Raw genomic sequence first — 9,401 nt, 5'->3', positions numbered from 1 at the left:
ATTCTTGTATATAGGGGGCAGTATTATAGTATATTCTTGTATATAGGGGGCAGTATTATAGTATGTATATTCTTGTATATAGGAGGCAGTATTATAGTAGTTATATTCTTGTATATAGGGGGCAGTATTATAGTAGTTATATTCTTTTATATAGGAGCAGTATTATAGTAGTTATATTCTTTTATATAGGGGGCAGTATTATAGTAGGTATATTCTTGTATATAGGAGGCAGTATTATAGTAGTTATATTTTTGTATATAGGGGCAGTATTATAGTAGTTATATTCTTGTATATAGGGGCAGTATTATAGTAGTTATATTCTTTTATATAGGAGCAGTATTATAATAGTTATATTCTTGTATATAGGGGGCAGTATTATAGTAGTTATATTCTTGTATATAGGGAGCAGTATTATAGTAGTTATATTCTTGTATATAGGAGGTAGTATTATAGTATTTATAATCTTGTATATAGGGGCAGTATTATAGTAGTTATATTCTTGTATATAGGGAGCAGTATTATAGTAGTTATATTCTTGTATATAGGAGCAATATTATAGTAGTTATATTCTTGTATATAGGGGCAGTATTATAGTAGTTATATTCTTGTATATAGGGGCAGTATTATAGTAGTTATATTCTTGTATATAGGGGGCAGTATTATAGTAGTTATATTCTTGTATATAGGGGGCAGTATTATAGTAGTTATATTCTTGTATATAGGAGCTGTATTATAGTAGTTATATTCTTGTATATAGGGGGCAGTATTATAGTAGTTATATTCTTGTATATAGGAGCAGTATTATAGTAGTTATATTCTTGTATATAGTGGGCAGTATTATAGTAGTTATATTCTTGTATATAGGGGGCAGTATTATAGTAGTTATATTCTTGTATATAGTGGGCAGTATTATAGTAGTTATATTCTTGTATATAGGGGGCAGTATTATAGTAGTTATATTCTTGTATATAGGGGCAGTATTATAGTAGTTATATTCTTGTGTATAGTGGGCAGTATTATAGTAGTTATATTCTTGTATATAGGGGGCAGTATTATAGTAGTTATATTCTTGTATATAGTGGGCAGTATTATAGTAGTTATATTCTTGTATATAGGGGGCAGTATTATAGTAGTTATATTCTTGTATATAGTGGGCAGTATTATAGTAGTTATATTCTTGTATATAGGGGGCAGTATTATAGTAGTTATATTCTTGTATATAGGGGGCAGTATTATAGTAGTTATATTCTTGTATATAGGGGCAGTATTATAGTAGTTATATTCTTGTATATAGGGGCAGTATTATAGTAGTTATATTCTTGTATATAGGGTCAGTATTATAGTAGTTATATTCCTGTATATAGGGGCAGTATTATAGTAGTTATATTCTTGTATATAGGGGCAGTATTATAGTAGTTATATTCTTGTATATAGGGTCAGTATTATAGTAGTTATATTCTTGTATATAGGAGCAGTATTATAGTAGTTATATTCTTGTATATAGGGTGCAGTATTATAGTAGTTATATTCTTGTATATAGGGACAGTATTATATTAGTTATATTCTTGTATATAGAGGGCAGTATTATAGTAGTTATATTCTTGTATATAGAGGGCAGTATTATAGTAGTTATATTCTTGTATATAGGAGCAGTATTATAGTAGTTATATTCTTGTATATAGGGGGCAGTATTATAGTAGTTTTATTCTTGTATATAGGGGCAGTATTATAGTAGTTATATTCTTGTATATAGGAGCAGTATTATAGTAGTTATATTCTTGTATATAGGAGCAGTATTATAGTAGTTATATTCTTGTATATAGGGGGTAGTATTATAGTAGTTATATTCTTGTATAGAGGGGCAGTATTATAGTAGTTATATTCTTGTATATAGGGGCAGTATTATAGTAGTTATATTCTTGTATATAGGAGCAGTATTATAATAGTTATATTCTTGTATATAGGGGACAGTATTATAGTAGTTATATTCTTGTATATAGGAGCAGTATTATCGTAGTTATATTCTTGTATATAGGGCAGTATTATAGTAGTTATATTCTTGTATATAGGAGCAGTATTATAGTAGTTATATTCTTGTATATAGGGGGTAGTATTATAGTAGTTATATTCTTGTATATATGAGGCAGTATTATAGTAGTTATATTCTTGTATATAGGGGGCAGTATTATAGTAGTTATATTCTTGTATATAGGAGGCAGTATTATAGTAGTTATATTCTTGTATATAGGGGCAGTATTATAGTAGTTATATTCTTGTATATAGGGGCAGTATTATAGTAGTTATATTCGTGTATATAGGGGCAGTATTATAGTAGTTATATTCTTGTGTATAGGAGCAGTATTATAGTAGTTATATTCTTGTATATAGGGGCAGTATTATAGTAGTTATATTCGTGTATATAGGGGCAGTATTATAGTAGTTATATTCTTGTATATAGGAGGCAGTATTATAGTAGTTATATTCCTGTATATAGGGGCAGTATTATAGTAGTTATATTCTTGTATATAGGGGCAGTATTATAGTAGTTATATTCTTGTATATAGGGGCAGTATTATAGTAGTTATATTCTTGTATATAGGAGAGGTATTATAGTAGTTATATTCTTGTATATAGGGGGCAGTATTATAGTATATTCTTGTATATAGGGGGCAGTATTATAGTAGGTATATTCTTGTATATAGGAGGCAGTATTATAGTAGTTATATTCTTGTATATAGGGGGCAGTATTATAGTAGTTATATTCTTTTATATAGGAGCAGTATTATAGTAGTTATATTCTTTTATATAGGGGGCAGTATTATAGTAGGTATATTCTTGTATATAGGAGGCAGTATTATAGTAGTTATATTTTTGTATATAGGGGCAGTATTATAGTAGTTATATTCTTGTATATAGGGGCAGTATTATAGTAGTTATATTCTTTTATATAGGAGCAGTATTATAATAGTTATATTCTTGTATATAGGGGGCAGTATTATAGTAGTTATATTCTTGTATATAGGGAGCAGTATTATAGTAGTTATATTCTTGTATATAGGAGGTAGTATTATAGTATTTATAATCTTGTATATAGGGGCAGTATTATAGTAGTTATATTCTTGTATATAGGGAGCAGTATTATAGTAGTTATATTCTTGTATATAGGAGCAATATTATAGTAGTTATATTCTTGTATATAGGGGCAGTATTATAGTAGTTATATTCTTGTATATAGGGGCAGTATTATAGTAGTTATATTCTTGTATATAGGGGGCAGTATTATAGTAGTTATATTCTTGTATATAGGGGGCAGTATTATAGTAGTTATATTCTTGTATATAGGAGCTGTATTATAGTAGTTATATTCTTGTATATAGGGGGCAGTATTATAGTAGTTATATTCTTGTATATAGGAGCAGTATTATAGTAGTTATATTCTTGTATATAGTGGGCAGTATTATAGTAGTTATATTCTTGTATATAGGGGGCAGTATTATAGTAGTTATATTCTTGTATATAGTGGGCAGTATTATAGTAGTTATATTCTTGTATATAGGGGGCAGTATTATAGTAGTTATATTCTTGTATATAGGGGCAGTATTATAGTAGTTATATTCTTGTGTATAGTGGGCAGTATTATAGTAGTTATATTCTTGTATATAGGGGGCAGTATTATAGTAGTTATATTCTTGTATATAGTGGGCAGTATTATAGTAGTTATATTCTTGTATATAGGGGGCAGTATTATAGTAGTTATATTCTTGTATATAGTGGGCAGTATTATAGTAGTTATATTCTTGTATATAGGGGGCAGTATTATAGTAGTTATATTCTTGTATATAGGGGGCAGTATTATAGTAGTTATATTCTTGTATATAGGGTCAGTATTATAGTAGTTATATTCTTGTATATAGGGAGCAGTATTATAGTAGTTATATTCTTGTATATAGAAGCAGTATTATAGTAGTTATATTCTTGTATATAGGGGCAGTATTATAGTAGTTATATTCTTGTATATAGGGAGCAGTATTATAGTAGTTATATTCTTGTATATAGGGGCAGTATTATAGTAGTTATATTCTTGTATATAGGGGGCAGTATTATAGTAGTTATATTCTTGTATATAGTGGCAGTAGTATAGTAGTTATATTCTTGTATATAGGGGGGCAGTATTATAGTAGTTATATTCTTGTATATAGGAGCAGTATTATAGTAGTTATATTCTTGTATATAGGGGCAGTATTATAGTAGTTATATTCTTGTATATAGGAGCAGTATTATAGTAGTTATATTCTTGTATATAGGAGCAGTATTATAGTAGTTATATCCTTGTATATAGGGGGCAGTATTATAGTAGTTATATTCTTGTATATAGGGGCAGTATTATAGTAGTTATATTCTTGTATATAGGGGCAGTATTATAATAGTTATATTCTTGTATATAGGAGCAGTATTATAGTAGTTATATTCTTGTAGATAAGGAGTAATATTATAGTAGAAAACTGTTGGATTTGGGATGGCCGCACCTGTGAACTATAGAAGTCGCTTGTCATATATTACTTTGCATCGCTGTTAATGATCTGGATTGTGATTGTTGACACAGAAATAATTACATTGAGTCCTTGTAATATTATAATGATATAGTGACTTCATGTTCAGCGTTTGTTATGTAGTCGCAGGATCGCTGTGCTGTCAGTCATGTCTTCCTGTCCGTGATCTTGGTTGCCATGGAGATCGGTGAGCGGTAAAATAGAGAATGTTTTATTTTCCAACTGTGATTTAAAGGGTTAAAAGTGAGATAAAGAGAAAGTAATAGAAGAGATTCTGATAACGCCGGTGGGAGATGATGTGACTGTGGGTCCTGCGTGGTGGACGGTCCCATGTGCAGGTCGCAGTAAAGATGGTCGGGCTAACTGAACTTTACTATGCCGCAGTTCTTGGTGCACCCGGTCACAGCAGGAAAACGGTATGATTACACAGGACTCAGGCTGCAGATGATGTCTGGCTCTGCTTGCTCATGGTACAGGGCCAGGAGTGCCCCTTCCCTTACCCCGGAGATTTGTCTGGCAATACAAGGCCCACTATTATGCCCTAGCTACTCTGTACTTGCTCGGTGTTCTGCCCATACAACACTGCTCACACAACCCCTGCCCTTCACACGCAACTCATTACAGGACCACAGACTCCGGCCCAACGAATAGTGACGTCACTTCTCCAACAGCTCCCCACACAGCTCTCCAGCAGCTCTCCACACTCCACACACAGCTCTCCACACTCCACACACCGCTCTCCAGCAGCTCTCCACACTCCACACAAAGCTCTCCAGCAGCTCTCCACACTCCACACACAGCTCTCCAGCAGCTCTCCACACTCCCTACACTGCTCTGCAGCAGCTCTCCACACACAGCTCTGCAGCAGCTCTCCACACTCCACACACAGCTCTTCAGCAGCTCTCCACACTCCCCACACAGCTCTGCAGCAGCTCTCCACACTACCCACACAGCTCTGCAGCAGCTCTCCACACTCCACACACAGCTCTGTAGCAGCTCTCCACACTCCCCACACAGCTCTCCACACTCCCCACACAGCTCTCCACACTCCCCACACAGCTCTCCACACTCCCCACACAGCTCTCCACACTCCCCACACAGCTCTCCACACTCCACACACCGCTCTCCACACAGCTCTCCACACTCCCCACACAGCTCTGCAGCAGCTCTCCACACTCCACACACAGCTCTGCAGCAGCTCTCCACACTCCCCACACAGCTCTCCACACACAGCTCTACAGCAGCTCTCCACACTCCCCACACAGCTCTGCAGCAGCTCTCCACACTCCACACACAGCTCTCCACACACAGCTCTCCACACTCCACACACAACTCTACAGCAGCTCTCCACACTCCCCACACAGCTCTGCAGCAGCTCTCCACACTCCACACACAGCTCTCCACACACAGCTCTCCACACTCCACACACAACTCTACAGCAGCTCTCCACACTCCCCACGCAGCTCTGCAGCAGCTCTCCACATTCCCCACGCAGCTCTGCAGCAGCTCTCCACACTCCCCACACACAGCTCTGCAGCAGCTCTCCACACTCCACACGTAGCTCTGCAGCAGCTCTCCACACTCAGCTCTGCAGCAGCTCTCCACACTCCACATGTAGCTCTGCAGCAGCTCTCCACACTCCACACACAGCTCTACACACTCCACACACAGCTCTGCAGCAGCTCTCCACTCTCCACACACAGCTCTGCAGCAGCTCTCCACACACATCTCTGCAGCAGCTCTCCACTCTCCACACACAGCTCTGCAGCAGCTCTCCACACTCAGCTCTGTAGCAGCTCTCCACACTCCACACACAGCTCTCCACACTCCACACACAGCTCTCCACACTCCACACACAGCTCTCCACACTCCCCACACAGCTCTGCAGCAGCTCTCCACACTCCACACACAGCTCTCCACACTCCCCACACAGCTCTGCAGCAGCTCTCCACACAGCTCTGCAGCAGCTCTCCACACACAGCTCGGTAGCATCTCTCCACACTCCACACACAGCACTCCACACACAGCTCTCCACACACAGCTCTCCACACTCCACACACAGCTCTGCAGCAGCTCTCCACACTCCACACACAGTAATGTAGCAGCTCTCCACACTCCACACACAGCTCTACAGCAGCTCTCCACACTCCCCACACAGCTCTGCAGCAGCTCTCCACACTCCACACACAGCTCTGTAGCATCTCTCCACACTCCACACACAGCTCTCCACACACAGCTCTGCAGCAGCTCTCCACACACAGCTCTGTAGCATCTCTCCACACTCCCCACACAGCTCTGCAGCAGCTCTCCACACTCCACACACAGCTCTGTAGCATCTCTCCACACTCCACACACAGCTCTCCACACTCCCCACACAGCTCTGCAGCAGCTCTCCACACTCCACACACAGCTCTGTAGCAGCTCTCCACACTCCACACACAGCTCTACAGCAGCTCTCCACACTCCCCACACAGCTCTGCAGCAGCTCTCCACACTCCACACACAGCTCTCCACACACAGCTCTCCACACACAGCTCTGCAGCAGCTCTCCACACTCCACACACAGCTCTGTAGCATCTCTCCACACTCCACACACAGCTCTCCGCACTCCACACACAGCTCTCCACACTCCCCACACAGCTCTGCAGCAGCTCTCCACACTCCACACACAGCTCTGTAGCAGCTCTCCACACTCCACACACAGCTCTACAGCAGCTCTCCACACTCCCCACACAGCTCTGCAGCAGCTCTCCACACTCCACACACAGCTCTGTAGCATCTCTCCACACTCCACACACAGCTCTCCACACTCCACACACAGCTCTCCACACTCCCGACACAGCTCTGCAGCAGCTCTCCACACTCCACACACAGCTCTGTAGCAGCTCTCCACACTCCACACACAGCTCTACAGCAGCTCTCCACACTCCCCACACAGCTCTGCAGCAGCTCTCCACACTCCACACACAGCTCTGTAGCATCTCTCCACACTCCACACACAGCTCTCCACACTCCACACACAGCTCTCCACACATAGCTCTGCAGCAGCTCTCCACACACAGCTCCACACTCCACACACAGCTCGTAGCATCTCTCCACACCACACAGCTCTCCACACACAGCTCTCCACACACAGCTCTCCACACTCCCCACACAGCTCTGCAGCAGCTCTCCACACAGCTCTACAGTAGCTCCCCACACAGCTCTACAGCAGCTCTCCACACTCCCCACACAGCTCTACAGCAGCTCTCCACACTCCCCACACAGCTCTACAGCAGCTCTCCCTACTCCCCACACAGCTCTGTAGCAGCTCTCCACACTCCCCACACAGCTCTACAGCAGCTCTGCACACTAAACACACAGCTCTCCACACTCCACACACAGCTCTGCAGCAGCTCTCCACACACAGTTTTCCACACTCCACACACAGCTTTCCACACTCCACACACAGCTTTCCACACTCCACACACAGCTCTCCACACTCCACACACAGCTCTCCACACTGCACACACAGCTCTACAGCAGCTCTCCACACACAGCTCTACAGCAGCTCTCTACACTCCACACACAGCTCTGCAGCAGCTCTCCACACTCCACACACAGCTCTACAGCAGCTCTCCACACTCCACACACAGCTCTGCACCAGCTCTCCACACACAGCTCTACAGCAGCTCTCCACACTCCACACACAGCTCTGCAGCAGCTCTTCACACCACACACAGCTCTGTAGCAGCTCTCCACACTCCCCACACAGCTCTGCAGCAGCTCTCCACACTCCCCACGCAGCTTTGCAGCAGCTCCGCACACAGCTCCGCAGCAGCTCTCCACATTCCCCACACAGCTCTGCAGCAGCTCTCCACACTCCACACACAGGTCCGCAGCAGCTCTCCACATTCCACACACAGCTTTGTAGCAGTTCTCCACACACAGCTCTGCAGCTGCTTTCCACACTCCCCACACAGCTCTCCAGCAGCTCTCCACACTCCACACACAGCTCTGAAGCAGCTCTCCATACACAGCTCTGCAGCAGCTCTCCACACTCCACGCAGCTCTGCAGTAGCTCTCCACGCACAGCTCTACAGCAGCTCTCCACACTCCACACACAGCTCTGCAGCAGCTCTCCACACTCCCCACACAGCTCTCCACACACAGCTCTACAGCAGCTCTCCACACTCCCCACACAGCTCTGCAGCAGCTCTCCACACTCCACACACAGCTCTCCACACACAGCTCTCCACACTCCACACACAACTCTACAGCAGCTCTCCACACTCCCCACACAGCTCTGCAGCAGCTCTCCACACTCCACACACAGCTCTCCACACACAGCTCTCCACACTCCACACACAACTCTACAGCAGCTCTCCACACTCCCCACACAGCTCTGCAGCAGCTCTCCACATTCCCCACGCAGCTCTGCAGCAGCTCTCCACACTCCCCACACACAGCTCTGCAGCAGCTCTCCACACTCCACACGTAGCTCTGCAGCAGCTCTCCACACTCAGCTCTGCAGCAGCTCTCCACACTCCACATGTAGCTCTGCAGCAGCTCTCCACACTCCACACACAGCTCTACACACTCCACACACAGCTCTGCAGCAGCTCTCCACTCTCCACACACAGCTCTGCAGCAGCTCTCCACACACATCTCTGCAGCAGCTCTCCACTCTCCACACACAGCTCTGCAGCAGCTCTCCACACTCAGCTCTGTAGCAGCTCTCCACACTCCACACACAGCTCTCCACACTCCACACACAGCTCTCCACACTCCACACACAGCTCTCCACACTCCCCACACAGCTCTGCAGCAGCTCTCCACACTCCACACACAGCTCTGCAGCAGCTGTCCACA

This window comes from Rhinoderma darwinii (assembly GCF_050947455.1).
Source record: "Rhinoderma darwinii isolate aRhiDar2 chromosome 6 unlocalized genomic scaffold, aRhiDar2.hap1 SUPER_6_unloc_1, whole genome shotgun sequence".
Classification (NCBI taxonomy): Eukaryota; Metazoa; Chordata; class Amphibia; order Anura; family Rhinodermatidae; genus Rhinoderma; species Rhinoderma darwinii.
This window is presented reverse-complemented; position numbering follows the sequence as displayed.